Source organism: Peromyscus leucopus, chromosome X (genome assembly GCF_004664715.2).
Source record: "Peromyscus leucopus breed LL Stock chromosome X, UCI_PerLeu_2.1, whole genome shotgun sequence".
NCBI classification, from domain to species: domain Eukaryota; kingdom Metazoa; phylum Chordata; class Mammalia; order Rodentia; family Cricetidae; genus Peromyscus; species Peromyscus leucopus.
In genome coordinates this window covers 7,748,039-7,767,932 of record NC_051083.1, presented here as the reverse complement: position 1 = coordinate 7,767,932, position 19,894 = coordinate 7,748,039, and positions in this window count along the sequence as shown.

The following is a 19,894-nucleotide window of genomic DNA, read 5'->3' as shown; positions in this document are numbered from 1 at the left end:
TAGTACTTTGTGTGAACCCTCAAGAGAAACCATCTCACCAAGATGATCCACATACAAAACCAGATATTCATCCAACACATATGCAAATTACAACATAGCAACACAAGAAATAGCAAAAAGCAGGGTCACAGGATTCCTCAAAAAGCTCACAACTCTCCAATGATTATATCCAAAGATACTGAACTGCTTAAAATGCCAGACAAAAAAAATTCAAAAAAGTGTACTTTTAAAGCTGATCAGTGACCTCCAAGAGGATTCAAACAGATTAATGAAGTAGACAAAAAAGCTTACAAATGAAAAGCTCAACAAACCTAATAAAAAATGTTGATGTTTAGCAGTGGTTTTCAGCCTTCCTAATACTGTGACCCTTTAGATACAATTCCTCATGTTGTGGTGACCCCAAACACAAAAATCATTTTTGTTGCCACTTCATAACTGTAATTTTGCTAGTGTTATGAATTGTGAATATCTGATATTCAGGGTGTCTTAGACAACCCAGGTGAAAGGGTCGTTTGACCCTTAAGGGTCATGACCCACATGTTGAAGACTGCTGATATAGAGCATCACTAATAGAGTAGACTAGGTAGAAAAAGGAATATCAGTATTTGAAGACAAGATGTATCAATTTATTACATATGAATAGCATGGGGAGGACTATAAAGGCATAGAAAACCAATTCAATGAAATTGTACACAAAAATTTCTCAAATACAGGAAAGAAATGAACATCCAAGTACAGGAGGCATCTAGAACCCCAAATAGACATTCTGTGTTATGTTTAAAATGACAAAATAGAACAAAGAATACTGAAAACTACAAGAGAACAATGCCAAGTAACTTACATGTGAGAATTAGGAAACAAACAAACATTATTCAGTAATTTAAACTACTAAATCTTTAAGATAAAGAGGATGTAAGTATACACCTTTAAATAATAACCCTAAATGTGAATGCTCTTAACTCTCCAACTAACATGTACAAACTAATGAGATTAAAAACTATGATCTGACAAGTGGTGGTGGTACATGCCTTTAAGGAGGCAGAGGCAGGTGGATCCCTGTAAGTTTGAGGCCAACCTGGTCTACAGAATTCCAGGACAGCCAGGGCTACACAGAGAAACCCTGTCTCAAAAAAATTAAAGTAAAATAAAAACTATGATCCACCTGTTAGCAATTTCCAAGAAATTTGCCACATTGGCAAAGGCACAAACTGAAAAAAAAACATGATGGAAAATTATATTCTAAATAACTGGAATCCAAAAGCAAACTTCAAGCCAAAATTAGATTTGTCTAAAGAAACTACTTGATACATATTAATAAAGGGAAAAGTCAATGAATAACATATAACAATTGTAAACATACATTCACCAAGCATTTTTTGCACCTCATTTCATAAAACAGCAGCAACATAACACCACTAGACCAATTTTAGTACTTTACTTTCATCAGTACACAGATCATCCAGACTAGAAAATCAACAACAACAAACTTGATAATTAAGTGCACCATAAGTCAAACTAATTTAATAGACTTCTATGAAAAAAGTAAATTATTTCTTTTAAAATCAGACCAATCCCAGCACTTCGGAAGCAGAGGCAAGTAGATCTCTGTGAGTTCAAGACCAGCCTGGTCTACATAGCGAGTTCCAGGACAGCCAGAGCTACATAATACAGAATTATTATTCTGTTTCTCAAGAAACAGAATAATATAAAATAAAAATCAGGAGCAAAAAAAATTTGTTTCATTCTTTGAATTGTCAACAGTCATGTTCAATATGATGCTTGAAATTACAACCACAACAATAAAACAATAGAAATAATAAAAGGGATAAAAATAAGAAGTTGTTCTTATTTGCAAAAAGACGTTAAAGACTACCCTAGAAAATACTTAGACCTAACAAAAACTTTCAACAACTGCCCAAACTCTTCAGGATGGTGTAGGGCCCTGGCCTCCTCCCATATTGAGTGAGCTGTTGCCTGCTTGCCGACCTTGACCAGATGTCCTCCCTATGCTAATTCCCTGCCAGTATCCACCCTCCTGAATGCTTAAGGGAAGTTCCTTGTTTGTGTATCCTGCATATTGGGTGTTAACAGTTTAGATTCAAGAATGTAGAACGTTCTGTAGCGAACTTCTGCCTCTGGGTTCTCCCATTGTGCCTGTATTTAAGGTTTCTTCCCTCTTTCAATAAACGGCATTCGCCCTTCTGCTGAGGCGAGTGACCTGCTGTCTTTGTCTCTGTTTTTCAATCCACAGCCCTCGCTTGGACATGGTGAACGGGTGGTGGTAGCGTGGGCGTTATCACTACAAATGGAGGTCCCATCGAGATCCAAGAAAGAAGGAACAAGCTGATGGACACCCGGGTAAGGCTGGCCAGCAATTTAAAGAATAGAAAAGAGAAGAAAGGGTGAATTGATATGGGTGCAGCTAGCTCGCAGTTGCTCCTCGAGGAACAATTAATTGGATTGCTGAGCAGCAAGGCACAATCATTAAGGGCAAGATGGCTAAAGATTTTGTTCAAATCCTCCAGCATGTTTGTCCTTGTTTTCTGGTCTCTGGAGGATTTAATATATCAGATGGGAACAGGTTAAGATTGACTTACAAAAATATTCACATAAAGAAGGGCCTGATTACATATCCTTAGCTACTTTTTCTTTGTGGCGCTTGGTTAAAGATGCGTTGCTTAGTTAGTGATGATATTAAAGTTCAAGAACAATTAACTAAAGCTAAAGCTGTGTTAGAGGAGTCTCAGATAGAGGAGGCTCTCAGATCCCTTCAAACTTTAGGTGTTTCTGATTCGGCAGAGTCGTCTTCTGATTTGCAGAGTCGTCTTCTGATTCTGCAGAGTCATCTTCAGAGGGTGATGATGTAGAAGTCAGATTAGAAAAAGATACTAGATGCTTAAGAGGGAAATCACAGAATTCTTACAAGGATAGACCTCCAGCCCATAACCCTAACTTTTGCAACATGGAGGTCCTTCCTTCTGCACCCATATAGGGGTTAACGGGGGGGGGGGGTTTGCTTACCTGGCTATAGAGACTCAAAATGCTGAAGGTCAGATTCAAAGGGAACACAATCCCCTAGATTTTAAAAGCATCAAACAGCTTAAGGAAGCTGTAATGTCATATGGGCCCCATGCTCCTTTTACCACAGCTATACTTGGATCTTTTTCTCCCTTAAATTGTACCCCTAGCAATTGCATGCACTTGTGTCATGCTGCTCTCTCTGGGGGTGATTATTTAATTTGGAGGAGTGAGTTTCAAGAACATTGAGATACTCACGGGTACAGGGCAGTATGCCACTTTTCAAGCATAGATTTTGTATGATCCTGCAATTTATGCACAGATTAGAATAGCCGTTACCAGAGCATGGAAAGGACTGCCCAATAAAGCTGCTGGTGAACAACTATCTAAGTTATTCAGGGCCATCAGAACCATTTGCAGAATTTGTAGATCACCTGCTTCAATTAGCAGGGAGAGTATTTGAGGGATGTTGATCAAGCCATGCCAATAGTAAAGCAATTGGCCTTTGAAAATGCCAATAAATATTGTAAGGAGGCCATTAGGCCTCATAAAAATAAGAGCTTAAATAATTATCTTAAGCTATGTAGAGATAGAGACGGGCATCACATCATGGGACAGGTAATGGTGTTGTGCCCAGATCGTGACCTCCAGAGAGACCACCAAAGATGAACATGCCAGAATGTAAAAGCAAGGTTTAATTCTGGATATACAAGCCTAGGCAGGGACTTTGTCCAATACATCCAATGCAGTGGAGGCTGGAGGAAGTGCTCACCAGTCTGCAAGCTCAGTTTTTAAAGGGAAAAATCACAAGGTTACATCATTTAGGGGTGCTTGTACGGGTATAATTCTGATTGGCTCGCTTCTAGGGGCTTTCTAGAAATCATGGCTTAATCTTACTTCTAAGGGAGTGGTTGCCTGCCACCATTTCTCATTGGCTGCCCTCAGGTGGGGCATTTCTGTGGTCAGTTACCCTGGAAACCAGGGAGAGAACATTCCATAGTCCGGCAGGCATTACCTCATGACTACCTTGTGACTCTGTAATTTTACACTTCCTGGTTTCTGGAATCTGGACTGACTTGTTTCAGTAACTATTGGCCTATTCCTAGAAAGAGAAATCTTAGGCCTTAGTTTTTGGGCGAAAGCATTTTGGTCTTATTTCTAAGATGGCTCACTTTGGTCTCACAATGGCTTCAGGCATAAGGGGCAATAATTCTGCAGGAGCCTGCCAAAAAACCTGTTTTGAATGCGGCCAGCAAGGTCATGTTAAGAAAAATTGTCCTGGAGCCCAAGCAATGGCAAAGACACCTGGACTTTGCCCCAATGTCAAAAGGGCCATCACTGGAGTAAGGAGTGCTGATCTAAGTTTGATGCTCAGGGAAATCCATTACCACCTTCGGGAAACAGGCAGTGGGGGCTGCTCCGGATCCCCCACAGCCAGGCGTACGGAGCCCTGGATACACCTGTCCCAACCTCAGTTTCCCACCATCCCATTCAGTTCATTCCTTGAAGGAATCCCTCTCTGTCCAAGACCTTATCAGAGGCACCCCTGGAAGCGCAGGACTGGATCTCTGCGCCTCCACCAGAGCAGTATTAACACCTCAGATGGGTCCCCAGGCTCTCAGTGCTGCAGTCATGGGCCCACTACCTGCAGGATCTTTATGTCTGATTCTGGGCAGGAGCAGTGCTCTTATGCAAGGTATTAGAGTAATTCCAGGAGTGATAGATGAAGACTCTGAAGGAGAAATTAGAATCATGGTTGAGGCTGGTAAGGGGGTGACAATTATTCCCCAGGGTGCTTGCATAGCACAATTGCTTTTGATGCCTCACTTCCAAACTAATAATCCATTTCTTAAACCACATAGAGGTGAGGGTGGATTTGGCTCTACAGGCCCTCTAGCCTGCTGAGTTTCCACCTTAGAACAAAGACCCATGCTAAATTTAAAAATTAATGATCATAATTTTCAGGGTCTTTTAGATACTGGTGCTGACACTTCAGTTATCTCTATAAAACATTGGCCCAAAGGTTGGCCCCTTAAAAATTCCACCTCTAACCTACAAGGTATTGGCACAGCTCAGATGCCATTACAGAGCAGGCTACTCTTAAATTGGAAGGATGAGGAAAGTCATGCAGGAATTTTTCAACCCTTTGTGCTACCTGACATTCCAGTGAACTTGTGGGGACGGGATGTGTTAGATGGTATGGGAGCGGTGCTTACTACACAGACTGTACAACAGATGCTGAAGAGTCAGGGCTACTGCCCAGGCAGAGACTTAGGGAAAATGTTGCAAGGAGATCCACTACCCATGGCAGACAAAAGCTGTGTTACTAGATGTTCTGGGATACTAGAGGATTAGGGTCTTTTCCATAGGGGTCACTGTACAGCAACCTTCGATAATACAACTGATAAAAATCACTTGGAAAAGTGATGACCCTGTATGGGTGGAACAGTGGCCCCTTGCTAAGGAAAAATTGGAGGCTGCGTATGCATTGGTTAAGGAGCAGTTAGATGCTGGACATATCATTCCTTCCACTTCACCTTGGAACACACCTATATTTGTTATTAAAAAGCAGTCAGGAAAATGGAGGCTATTACAGGATTTTAGAGCTGTAAATAAAACCATGCTTCTCATGGGAGCAACACAGCCTGGCTTGCCTGCCCCTGTGGCAATTCCTAAACATTGGCCCTTAATTGTGGTTGACTTGAGGGATTGTTTCTTCACCATTCCTTTACATCCCAAGGACAGTCCTTGCTTTGCATTTAGTGTTCCATCAGAAAATCTCAAAGAACCTTATCAGAGATACCAGTAGGTGGTCTTGCCCAAGGAATGGCCAATAGCCCTACTATATGTCAAATTTATGTGTCTCTGGCCATAGCTCCAGTTTGAAAAGCTTTTTTGAAAAACTTGTTTTTGATGCTTTTTCTAAAGCAAGAGGTTCTTAGCCTGGCTAATTTACAGATAGCCCCAGAAAAGGTACAGGTATCCTTTCCCTATCATTATTTAGGTCATGAATTGTTATGCATAGGCATATGTCCACAAAAGATTACTCTGCTTATGTATCAGCTACACACACTTAATGATTTCCAAACCTTTCTGGGAGATATTCAATGGCTTCGGTCCACCTTAAAGATTCCAACAGGTCAACTTTGTCCTTTGTATGATGTCTTAAAAGGTGACCCTGACCCTTTATCTCCCCGTGAATTAATAGCTGAAGGGCGTACAGCCCTACAATGTGTGCAAGAGACCCTGGAGCAGGCTCATGTGCAGTATATAGATCTTAATTCTCCCTTATTGTATTTGATATTTTGTTTTTCTCATTCACCTACTGGATTGTTTTGGCAAACAGGTCCTATTCTATGAGTACATTCCCCAGCTTCTCCAGTGAAAACCATTACTCCTTATCCTCAGGCTGTTGCTCAGATTATATTTAAGGGAATCAAGATCAGTGTTCAAACTTTTGGTAAGGAGCCAGATATTGTGGTGACCCCATACACCCAGTCTCAAATAGCATGGTTGCAAGCTAATGATTATGATTGGACCATATTGACATGCTCCATGCAGGGTCAGTTTGATACTCATTACCCCTCCAATGATGTGTGTAAACTTTTTAAATTGTATCCTGTTATATTTCCCAAGATAGTACAGATGACTCCTATTCCTCAGGCCTGTGTGGTATTTACTGATGGCACTTCATGTGGTTTTGCTGTGGTAGTTTCTGGTAACATAGTGAAGAGAATGAACATCCAGGGCACTTCTGCCCAGATGACAGAGGTACAGGCACTATTGCTTGCTTTACAGATGTTTTCTGATGAGCTTCTAAACATTTATACTGATAGCCAATATGTGGCACCTGCAGTTATGCCTTTGGGACAGCAGCCTACATACCATCTATTTCTCCCATTCATGAATATTTATTGCAAGTGCAAGGACTTATATGGTCCCGCTCACATAACCTTTATGTGGGCCATATTAGAGCTCATACTCAATTGCCTGGACCTCTAAGTGAAGGTAATCAAAGGGCTGACACCATTATTTGTATGGCTGTCACATTAGTTTGTTCTGCCTTTGAAAAGGCTACTCAGTTGCAGCAACATTATCATCTTAATGCTGGATCTCTTTGTCATCATATGGGCATAACCCATGAACAAGCCATCCAGATAGTTAAATCATGTCCTGTTAGTGCTGATTTTTACCTGCTCCTCATTTGGGAGTTAATCCTCGAGGACTTTTACCTAATCATGTGTGGCAAATGGACGTCACACATGTGCCTTCATTTGGAAAATTACAATATGTCCATGTGTCTATTGATACATATTCCTCTCTAATTTTTGCTTCTGTCCATTCAGGGAAAAGGTTAAAGATGTAAAGAATCATTGTCTTCATGCTTTTGCTTACATGGGAGTGCCAAAATGCATAAACACTGATAATGATCCTGCCTACAGCAATACAGGATTTTCAAAATTCTGCCAAGATTTTTCTATCATTAATAAGACTGGTATTCCTTATATTCCTCAAGGACAGGCTATAGTAGAACGCTGCCATCGTACCTTAAAAACATATTTTGCTAAGGTAAAAAAGGGGGACCTAGGGGCTCATCTATCCTCTCCACATTCTATTCTTTCCTTTGTTTTATATATTTTAAATTTTTTATTGGTGGATTCTGCTGGAGTATCTGCTGCAGATAAGCACTGGAGAGCTCCTGTTGCAAATCATCCTCTGATGCGATGGAAGGATCTTTCTACTAGCACTTGGAGGGGACCTGATCTGGTGTTGGTGTGGGCCCTGGGATCTGTTTGTGTCTTTCTGCAGGACAATGAGGTTCCTGAGCGCTGTGTGCACCCTGTGGCTGCTGCTGAAACCCAACATGACAGAGACCTATTGGGCCTTCGTGAAAAACTCTTCCCTTCTGATGCCAATGGGGATTGAGAGCCCAATATGGTCAGCTTTGGCAAGCATTAATGTAAGCCTAGGAACTGTAGCCATGTGGTTAGATTCTTCAGAAGGTAATGTATGGTAACTGCTCTTTCAAGCATGTTTGAGAAGGTGTCACCCAGACACCTTGGAGATTAAGGATAACCATGAAGGTCACTGACCTGTATTTGTTAACAGTAGCATGCCAGCTAAGCCTTTTCACATTTTGCAACCCTCTTCAAGCTGGTGTAGTACCTACTTTTCAGGAGTGGCTCTGTGCAACATTTATTGGCCTCCTGAAATTCATCTAGCCTCCTTTGAAGATACCTTTAAAATTTCTGAGCCTGAATGTAGCCATTATGAGACCATTAGTTCTGCTCCTTGTGAGCTGCCTGTTTTTTCTTTATGGTTCTTAGTTGTTCTTTTGCAGAGCTGCCAGCTTAAGTTGTGCTGGGATCAAGAAATATGGGCCTTGGTGGTTCGTGTTCCTGGAGTTGTGTCCATGCCAGTGGATGCTCACACGCTCCAGAAGAGAACTTGATATCGCTGCTGCCTTGTTGCTGCTATAGCGGTGGTGGCCACTGCTGCTACTGTTTCTGGGATTGCCATTTCTTAATTGGTTACTACTGTGGGCGCCATGGGCCCTGGCCCCCGACTGTGAGTGGCTGCGGCCTTGCTTGCTGACCTTGATCAGATGTCCTCCCTATTCAGATTCCCTGCCGGTATCCACCCTTCTGAATGCTTAAGGGAAGTTCCTTGTTTGTGTATCCTGCATATTGGGCATTAACTACTTAGATGCAAGAATGTAGAACATTGGGTCTGGAATGTAGACCATTGGTAGCGAACTTCTGCCCTCCGGGGGTTCCTCCATTTGTGCTGTAAGCCTGTATTTAAGGTTTCTTCCCTCTTTCAATAAATGGCATTCGACATCCAATCGTACGAATGACCCGCTGTCTCTTGTCTCTATTTTTAATCCGCAGCCCTTCGCTCAGACATGGTGAACGGGTATCGGTAATGCGGGCGTTACCGCTACAAATGGAGGTTCCTACTGAGATCTGAGAAAGAAGGACCAGCTGACGGACACTCTTGGAAGGCCGGCCGGCATTTTAAAGGTAAGAGTGAATTGAAATGGGTGCAATTAGCTCATAGTCAGTTAATTGGACTGTTGAAGCAGGAAGGCACCAAAGTTAAGTAAGGGCAAGACAGCTAAAGATTTTAAATGAAAAAGAAAATCTTCCCAATAGAGAAGAGGGAAGGAAAGGAAATTTCCCGTAAGAAAAGGGAGAAAAAGTTTTAATCAAGAAAAAAGGATTTTCCCGGTAAAAAGGGGAAAAATTTTTGAAACTAGGCCTAAAGATTGGGGCCCTGTAGAGGAAGAATGAAGGAAAGAGAGAAGCCTCTTCCCAGTGGTAATGGAAAATGTAAAGACTTTTTCCAGTTGTAGAGTTTTCAGGATAGCTGAAACTCTGAGCTCTTTCTTCCCGCCAGTGCAGAGCAGCAGTATCTGAATTACAAAGAATCGGCAGGTAGGCCTCATTGCTGCTGGCTGAACAGCAAGCGAGCCCAGAGCTTAAAGTTTTGCTGTCTGTTTGCTTAATTTTGGTTCAAATGTTTTTTATTTTTCCCTCAGAGTGGGAATAATTCAATATTTAGGATCCCTTCGTGGGAAATGTTTTTCTGTTTTCCCTTATGGTGGGAATAACTCATTGTTAGGTAGTCCCTTCATGGGAGTAGGAAGTTTAAACGTGAGTTTGTGTGTGCGGGCACATGCCCAGTGGCGTGGCGGACAAAGGCATGCATGCGATAGCCCGAAGTAGAGCGCGGACAGGTACGCGCCGGTGGGAGGCAGAGCAGAGTCATGATGGGGTGCCCGCCCAGGTAGGCGCTGGCAATAGAGCCTGAGCACTGGGTAGAGCCAGTGAGCTGAGGCCGGGAAGGGACTAGCACTAAAAGTTTAACCGGGCCTAACTTCTGGTGAAAAATGTTTTCGGTCAGGACATTGAATGCTAAGTCAATGCTGTTTGAATAAAGAATGTTCTGTTCTTTTGATTGTCTTAATAAATGTTTGGATGAATGTTTGGATTCTCATGGTAGATAAACTAAAGAAAGAGGATTCACAATTTCGAACTATATATTAGGTATGCTCTTGTCTGTTGATCATTATTGAAAATTTGGCTCTGTAATTTAAGTTGCTTTCTAGAAATTCTTGGTTTAATTCTATAAAAATATAACACCTGAAATGGTTTGGGTTGTTAGCTTATTAAATAACGTTGCTAAGATAAACCCATAAATGATAATCTCTTCCTGATAAAGAGGTTACAAAATTATTTTTCCAGTAAATAAAATACAGGTAAATTGTTTGGTCCACATTGTTAATAATTGATTATTTGCATTAATGTGTTACTTGAAATCTATAAAAAAGAATCTTCTTTTTAAAATTTTATAAAAATACTCCAGAGTATTACCTAAAGTTTACCTTTTCAAATCCTATAGAGATTGTATTTAATACTTTTATTATTGGCACATGTAAAAAGGACCATGAAACAAAAGCTGGTGATAGAATTGCTCAATTATTATTGCTTTCATATTTTAAATTCAAAATGGTGCCAATATATAGAACTGGAGGCTTTAGAAGTACACAGAAAAAGGTGTTTTGACAAACAGTTATCAATGATAAACAGCCTAAATTAAAAATAAAATTATGTGGGATTGAGATTGGAAGATTATTGGATTCTGGTGCTGGATATATCTATAATTTCACAAGAATCCTGAGATCCCAATTGGCCCCTTAAAATTTCCACCTCTAACCTACAAGGTATTGGCACAGCTCAGACGCCATTGCAGAGCAGGCTACTTTTAAATTGGAAGGATGAGGAAGGTCATGCAGGAACTTTTCAACCATTTGTGCTACCTAACATTCCAGTGAACTTGTGGGGACGGGATGTGTTAGATGGTATTGGAGCTGTACTTACTACACAGCCTGTACAAAAGATGCTAAAGAGTCAGGGCTACTGCCCGGACAAAGGCTTAGGGAAAATGTTGCAAGGAGACCCGCTCCCTGCGGCAGACAAAAACTGTGTCACTAGAGGTCCTGGGGACACTAGAGGATTAGGGTCTTTTCCATAGAGGTCACTACACAGCAGCCTTCAATAATACAACCGATAAAAATCACTTGGAAGAGTGATGACCCTGTATGGGTGGAGCAGTGGCCCCTTACTAAGGAAAAATTGGAGGCTGCGTATACATTGGTTAAGGAGCAGTTAGATACTGGACATATCATTCCTTCCACTTCACCTTGGAACTCACCTATATTTGTTATTAAAAAAAAATCAGGAAAATGGAGGCTGTTACAGGATCTTAGAGCTGTAAATAAAACCATACTTCTCATGGGAGCAACACAGCCTGGCTTGCCTGCCCCTGTGGCAATTCCTAAGCATTGGCACTTAATTGTGGTTGACCTGAGGGATTGTTTCTTCACCATTCCTTTGCATCCTCAAGGACAGGCTATAGTAGAACGCTGCCATAGTACCTTAAAAACTTATTGCTAAAGTAAAAAGGGGGGGAGCTAGGGGCTCATCTCTCCTCTCCACATTCTATTCTTTCCCTTGTTTTATATATTTTAAATTTTTTATCGATGGATTCTGCTGGAGTATCTGCTGCAGATAAGCACTGGAGGGCTCCTGTTGCAAATCACCCTCTGGAGCGATGGAAAGATCTTTCTACTGGCACTTGGAGGGGACCCGATCCAGTGTTGGTGTGGGCCCGGGGATCTGTTTGTGTCTTTCTGCAGGACAATGAAATTCCTCTTTGGGTTCCTGAACGCTGTGTGCGCCCTGTGACTGCTGCTGAATCCCAACATGGCAGAGACCTATTGGGCCTTCGTAAAAGACTCTCCCCTTCTGATACCAATGGGGATTGAGAGCCCAATACGGCCAGCCTTGGCAAACATTATTGTAAGCCTAGGAACTGTAGCCATGTGGTTGGATTCTTCAGAAGGTAATGTATGGTAACTTTTTTCAAAAAACATTGAGAATGTATCACACCTTGGAGATTAAGGATAACTCTGAAGGTCAATAAACTTCATTTGCTAACAGTAGCATGCCAGCTAAGCCTTTTTCGCATTTTGCAACCCCCCTCAAGCAGGTGTAGTACCTACTTTTCAGGAATGGCTCTGTGCAACATTTATTTGCCTCCTGAAATTCATCTAGCCTTTTTGAAGATACCTCAAAATTTGTGAGCCTGAATGTAGCCATTATTGAGACCATTAGTTCTGCTCCTTGTTTGCTGTTTTTGTTTTCTGTTTTCTTTATGTTTCTCAGTTGTTTTCTTGCAGACCTGCCAGCCTAATAGTGCTGGGATCAAAAACAATGGGCCTTGGTGGTTCGTGTTCCTGGAGCCGTGTCCATGCCAGTGGACCGTGGCAGCTAGACACAGATGATGCTCACACGCTCCAGAAGAGACTCTGACATCGCTGTTGCCGTTGTTGCTGTCATAGCAGTGGTGGCCACTGCTGCTATTGTTTCTGGAATTGCTATTTCATAATTGGTTACTACAGCTAGCACAATGGAGACCCTGGCAGCAAAAGTAGCTACCACAGTTAGTTAATCTTTCTTCTTATTGGGCATGATAAATTTAATTCCACTTTTATACATTATAATTGGCTTTGTAAGTTATAAATTATTAAAACTCAAGTTCCATTTGCTTATGGGATACCACCTTACAGGACTCCAATTTGCAGTAAGGCTCGTTTAAATAGGGAATGGTTCAATTGCCTTTAGCCTTCTGGCTATGGGTGGGTTAGGACTTCTGTTGGTCTTTTCTGTGTCGCACAGATTGCAAGCCCAGTGCCACTTTGAGATCTTTGGCAGCAGTCACTCTACAGCTCACATGGTTGAGTCTGTATGATAATGAGTATTCAGAGACCGGTAATGCTTGGGGGGCGGCCATCAACCTAAGTCAGAGCACTTGTGTGGCCTGGGCAGGTGTCTCTATGACGGGTAAGGTGGTCTGCTGATGTCCCACGTAACCTAAGTCAGAAGCTCATTTAATAAAAAGGGGGGACCTGTGGGCGCCATGGGCCCTGGCCCCCGACTGTGAGTGGCTGCGGCCTTGCTTGCTGACCTTGATCAGATGTCCTCCCTATTCAGATTCCCTGCCGGTATCCACCCTTCTGAATGCTTAAGGGAAGTTCCTTGTTTGTGTATCCTGCATTTTGGGCGTTAACAACTTAGATGCAAGAATGTAGAACATTGGGTCTGGAATGTAGACCATTGGTAGCGAACTTCTGCCCTCCGGGGGTTCCTCCATTTGTGCTGTAAGCCTGTATTGAAGGTTTCTTCCCTCTTTCAATAAAGGGCATTTGACATCCAATCGTGACAAATGACTCGCTGTCTCTTGTCTCTATTTTTAATCTGCAGCCCTTCGCTCGGACATGGTGAACGGGTATCGGTAATGCGGGCGTTACCGCTACAGATTTCAGCCCTCAATTTGATTATTTCCTGGCATCTATTTCTCCTGGGTGAGTTTGTTTCTTTTTGTTCTAGAGCTTTCAGTTGTGCTGTTAATTCATTGGTATGGGATTGCTCCATCTTCTTTATGTGTGCATTTAGAGCTATGAATTTTCCTCTTAGCACTGCTTTCATAGTGTCCCATCAGTTTGGGTATGGTGTACTTTCATTTTCATTGAATTCTAGGAAATCTTTAATTTCTTTCTTTATTTCCTTCTTGACCCATTGATGTTTCAGGTGGGCATTATTCAGTTTCCATGAGTTTGTGGGTTTTCTATAATTTTTGTTGTTGTTGAGGTCTAACTTTAAGGCATGGTCGTCTGATAAGATGGTTATACCAATTTTTTTTGTATCTGTTGAGATTTGTTTTGTGGCCAAGCATGTGGTCAATTTTTGAGACAGTTCCATGGGTTGCTGAGAAGAAGGTATATTTGTTTTCTTAGGATAGGATGTTCTGTAGATATCAATTAAGTCCATTTGAGTCATAACATCTGTTAGGTCCTTTATTTCTTTGTTAAGTTTCAGTCTGGTAGATCTGTCTTTTGGTGAGAGTGGTGTGTTAAAATCTCCCACTACTAATGTGTGGGGTTTGATGTGCGTTTTAAACTTTAGCAGTGTTTCTTTTATGAATGTGGGTGCTTTTGTATTTGGGGCATAAATATTTAGAATCGAGTCTTCATCTTGGTGGATTTTTCCCGTGATAAATATGTAATGTCCATCCTGATCTCTTTTGATTGATTTTAGTTTGGTCTATTTTATTAGATATTAGGATAGCTATACCAGTTTGTTTCTTAGGTCCATTTGCTTGGAAAGCCTTTTCCCAGCCCTTTCTTTGGAGGTAGTGTCTGTCTTTGAAGTTAAGGTGTGTTTCTTGTATGCAGCAGATGGATGGGTCTTGTTTTCTTATCCATTCTGTTAGCCTGTGTCTTTTTATAGGTGAGTTGAGACCATTGATGTTGATGGATATTAATGACCAGTGATTGTTAATTCCTGTTATTTTTTGTGGTTGTGTTGTGTTGTCCTTCTTTGGTGTATGTTGGTGTGGGATTATCTATTGCTTGATTTTTCATGGATGTGTTTAGCTTCTTTGGGTTGGATTTTCCCTTCTAGTACTTTCTGTAGGGCTGAGATTGTGGACAGGTATTGATTAAATCTGATTTTATCCTGGAATATTTTGTTTACTCCGCCTATGGTGATTGAGAATTTTGCTGGGTATAATAATCTGGGTTGGCATCTGTGTTCTCTTAGTGTCTGCATAAGATTTGTCCATGGCCTTCTAGCTTTCATATTTCTAGCTTTCTAGTTTCTATTGAGAAGTCTGGCATTATTCTGATGGGTTTGCCTTTATATGTTACTTGGTCTTTTTCCTTTGCGGCTCTTAATATTTTTTCTTTCTTCTGTGTTTAGTGTTTTGATTATTATGTGGTGAGTGGACTTTTTTTTTTTTTTTTTTTTTTTTGATCCAGCCTATTCGGTGTTCTGTAAGCTTCTTGTATCTTCATAGGTATTTCCTTCTTTAGGTTAGGAAAGTTTTCTTCTATGATTTTGTTGAATATATTTTCTGTGCCTTTGAGTTGGTATTCTTCTCCTTCTTCTATCCCTATTATTCTTAGGTTTGGTCTTTTCATGGTGTCCCAAATTTCTTGGACGTTTTGTGTTATGACTTTTTTGTCATGGCTGCTGGTAAGTTTCTCCACCCTTCAGAGCCCACTCAACCACCCTCCACCCCCCACCCTCCCACTCTCCACCCCCTCACTCCCCAGACAGGGGGATCAGGATCTGTCCCTGGTGCATGAGCAGGCTTCTGGGAGCCCAGTGCCTGTGGTGTGATGCCTTGCACAATCTTGGTGCAGTGGGGAGGGGCTTGGACCTGCCTTGGCTCAGTGTGCCAGGTTCTGCTGACTCTCCATGAGAGACCTTGATTTGGGGGATGTAGGGATGTGGGGTGGCTTGGGAGGGAAGGCAGGAGGGTAGGAGGAGGGAGCAGGTGCGATCTGTGGGTGGCATATAGAGTGAGTAGAAAATTTCTTAATAAAGAAAAATGAAATAAATAAATAAAAAAATAACATTGTCCTTGTAGGATTAGTGGATACATGTGTAGATGTGACTATAATTACACCAAAATAATGGCATCCGAATTGGCCTCTTCAAGAGGTAGATGTCTAATTTCTAGGGATTGAAACCCTATCTCAGGTAAAACTAAGTTTGAGTTGGGTTGAATGCATAAGGCCAGAAGGACAAAGAGGAAGGTTGAAGCCATATGTGGCAAATGTAGCAGTGAATCTTTGGGGTTGAAATCTGTTACCGCAGTGGAATACCCAGATTAAAATTCCTCCAATCTCAGGAGTGGATTATAGACCAATTCCTGTTTCTGGGAATAATATTATAAGATACTATTAAAAAAAAACAGTCACTAACCATTCAGTCTGTACATAAAAAGAGCACAACTGCCATTCAACTCTCAGTAGTACCAATGGCCCTACCTTTAAAATGGCTAGCTGATAAATCTCTCTGGGTTGGACAATGGACAAGAGAAACTACAAGCTTTAGAACAGTTGCTTCAGAAGCAGTTAAATGCTCAACACATTAAAGAATCTACCAGCCCTTGGAATTCTCTTTGTTTGTTATTAAAAAGAAATCTGGTAAATGGAGAATGCTAATAGATCTAAGAGCCATAAATAAAGTAATTCAGCCTATGGGCTCTTTACAGAATGGGTTTCCCTTGCCCCCTATTACCTAAAGAATGGCCTATTATAGTTATTGACTTAAAAGACTCTTTCCTTACCATACCTCTACAAAAATAGGTACCTTAGAAAACATGTTTGAAGAAGTAAAGAAAGTGTTGCCTCACTGGGGATTATGAATTGCTCATAGAAAAATACAAAGAGAAAATTCTATTAATTACTTAGAATGGAGCTACAAAAAAACTTAGACCCCAGAAAGTACAACTCAGGAGAGATCAGTTGCAGACTCTTAATGATTTTCAAAAATTGCTGGGAAGCATTTCCAACTTATAACCCATCATTGGAATACCTAAAGATGGACTAGTAAATTTTGCCAATACCCTAAAAGGGGACAATGACTTAAATAGTCCAAGAGAAATATCAACTGAAGCTGAGAAGGAATTGGCTCAAGTAGAAAAGAAAATATGAGAGGCACATGTGGATCATGCGAATCCAGAACTTAGCTGCATTCTGGTCATACTCCTCTCCAGACACTCCCCCACATAGATTTTGATGCAGAGGGAATATATTATATTGGAATGGATATTTCTACCATGTAAACTGAGTAAGAAGTTAAAGACTTATGTAGAAAAGATCTCTGATTTGATTATAAAAGGAAAATTAAGGCTTCATCAGTTGGCAGGAAAGGAACCAGCAGAAATTGTAGTATGTTTAACTAATGAAGAATTTTCTTCTTTATGGAAAGATAATGATTAGTAGCAAAGAGCCTGTAGTAACTTTTTTGGGAGAGTTTAACAATAGTTATCCTAAAAGAAGAGAATATAATTCATAAAAAGAACTGAATCGGTCTTTCCTCACATTGTATGACAAAAACCAATCTCTGATGTTCCCACATTCTATACTGATGCAAATAAATCAGGAAAGGCAGGATATAAATCAGGAGATTTAAGTAAAGTGGTTCAATGCCCCTACAATTCTGTACAAAAGGCAGAAATGTATACCATTCTTATGGTAATAATTATGGAACTTTTAAGTATAGTTTCTGACTCTCAATATGCAGAGAGAGTTGTTTTACATATTAAAATTGCTGAATTTATTCCTGATAACACAGAATTAACTTCACTATTTATACAATTATAAGACATCATCAGAAATAGGGAATATCCTATGTATATAACACACATCAGATCTCAAACAGGTGTGGCAGGTCCTCTAGCACAAGGTAATGATGAGATTGATCAATTATTAGTAGGTAATGTGCTAGAAGCCTCAGAATTTCATAAGAAACAGCATGTAAGTAGCAAAGGTTTGAAAAAGGACTTTTCCATCACTTGGCAACAAACCAAGGAAATTTTAAAAGCATGTCCTACTTGTTCCTTCTATAACCAAATTCCATTACTTTCAGGAAATAATCCTAAAGGTATACAAAGAAATGAAATTTGGCAGATAGATGTGTTTCATTGTGCAGAATTTAGAAAATTAAAATATGTACACCATACCATTGACACCTACTCAGGATTTCAATGGGCATCTCCTACAAGTTCTGAAAAGGCTGACTCTGTGATTACACACCTATTAGAAGTTATGGCCATCATGAGAATACCTGTACAAATTAAGACTGACAATGCTCCAGCATATGTCTCAAATAAAATGAGACAATTGTTTTCTTTTTACAATATAAAGCATGTTACAGGTATATTACACAATCCCACAGGCTAAGCAGTCATAGAAAGATCCAATCAAACTTTAAAGGATATGCTAAATAAACAGAATCAGGTAACAATGACTCCTAGAAACAGATTACGTAATGCTTTATTAACCTTTTTCTCAATGCTGATGAGAAAGGAACAACAGCTATGGAGAGACATTGGACAACAGAAAAAAATGAAAAAAACTCCTGAGCTAAACCAATGTGTTGACTTCAGAATAGAAACCAGGATACAGTCTATGTTGAGGAAGGGGTTTTGCTTTTATTTCTGCAGGAGAAGAAAAACTATAGATACCAATAAAATTAATAAAAATTTTCTTCAAACAGGATGATGAAGAGAAGTAATAGTTCATCCACCTATGTGACAACTCTACAATTTGTAAGAAAAACTCAACAGAAAAGAGTTGGGGCAGGGTTCTATTTTTTTGTCTTTACAGGATAATAGAAATATCCATTTTCAAGAAATCATAAGGCCTTGGACACCTAGATGTCTACTGCATAAAGGAAGGACATATTGGTATCAATATACTCTACAGGGTAATATCTTACTGCCTAACATCAATATCTCTTTAATTCTAGAAGAGTTGTGGTCCTGATTCAATTATAAATCAAGCTGGCTTTGGAGTTGGAATGTGGCTCTTTCCTTCTCTAAACCCACGCATATTGCTAAAAGAAAAATTAGGAGATTCTGTCTCATATTGGAAGAGCCAACTAGTGTGAGACAGAAGAAAACCATTAATCTAGGGATCATTGTTGTCAAGATTCTATTTTTTTTTTCTGTGCTCGTCTTTGCTTTCTAGGAATTCCTTCTCAATCTAGTATAAATCCAAACTTTCCATTTTAATAGTAATAATGTTCAAGTTTTTTTACAGCAAAAATAAGTCTTCCCAATAGCAATCTCTGAATTCTCCTGAAGGAAGGTAGGACCCCACAACAACTCTACTTGATCCAGAAAGATGCCATTGTACCTAAGAACATTACTCAATGATCAGCTTTGGACTGAAAACTCTTCAGGATAGTTCTAAGATGAGATGGTCCATCATAATACACCTCTAGCCAGAATCTCAGACAAGCTTATGCACTACTCTGAGACTAGCTGCAGGCCCTACAGCTAGCCCTATTGAGACCTAACTATCTAAGCTTTCTTACAGGACCCTACAGAGGTACCGTTGCCCCCTAAAACAGCAAGAAACAATTCTAAGAAAATGATGCCCCTTCTCCCAAAGGTTTTATTTTTCTCAGGGTTATGGATGGATAGTCATAGGGTTGGGGGTGGAACAATAAACTTTAGACTCAGTATTCTCCTTTAGAAAAGAAAAAGGGGGAATAGATAGGTATAGTATATTTAGGTAGATTATTGTATCTACTAGTAAACTGATTTAGAAACTATTAGTCTTGGATAATTTTGCACTGATATAGATTCTTGTATATTGATACAAATGTAAATTATTCTTATATTCTTATTTAAAATAATTTGTATATTGATAGAAATACAAAACAATATTTGTTGTATTGTACACATATTCCTACTCCTGTTTGAAATATTTTCTATATTTATACAAATGTAGTGTTATATTTATCATATGGTATGTATGTTCTACCTCTGTTTAGGAAATTTTGAAAATTGATACATATTAAGGATATTGTTATCATATTGCATATTGTACTATACATACCTCTGTTTAAGATATTTTGTGTATTGTCACAATTTTGAGGTCATTGGCCTTTATACGGCACATCTGCTTACAGACTGTTTATCTTGTTAATGTGAGGCCTTATTCTTTAGGTTATTTAAGTAGATAAGACTTATAGAACTATAGTCACCCATGCTTGTCATTTCTATAGTTATGTTAGTTAGGTTCTCCAGATTTACAGAAAGCTATGTTAGATGGATAGGTAATCTTCAAACACTTCATTGACCTAGAGAATATGGTATTTAAATGTTTCAATAACTTAGAATTCTGTTGACATGAGACACGATTGCTCCTGGCAGCACCGATCTGATCCTGAGAGGATGTTGGGCTTCTAAGACATTTCTGTTCGCAAGTTTGTCTTCTTCTTGGCAC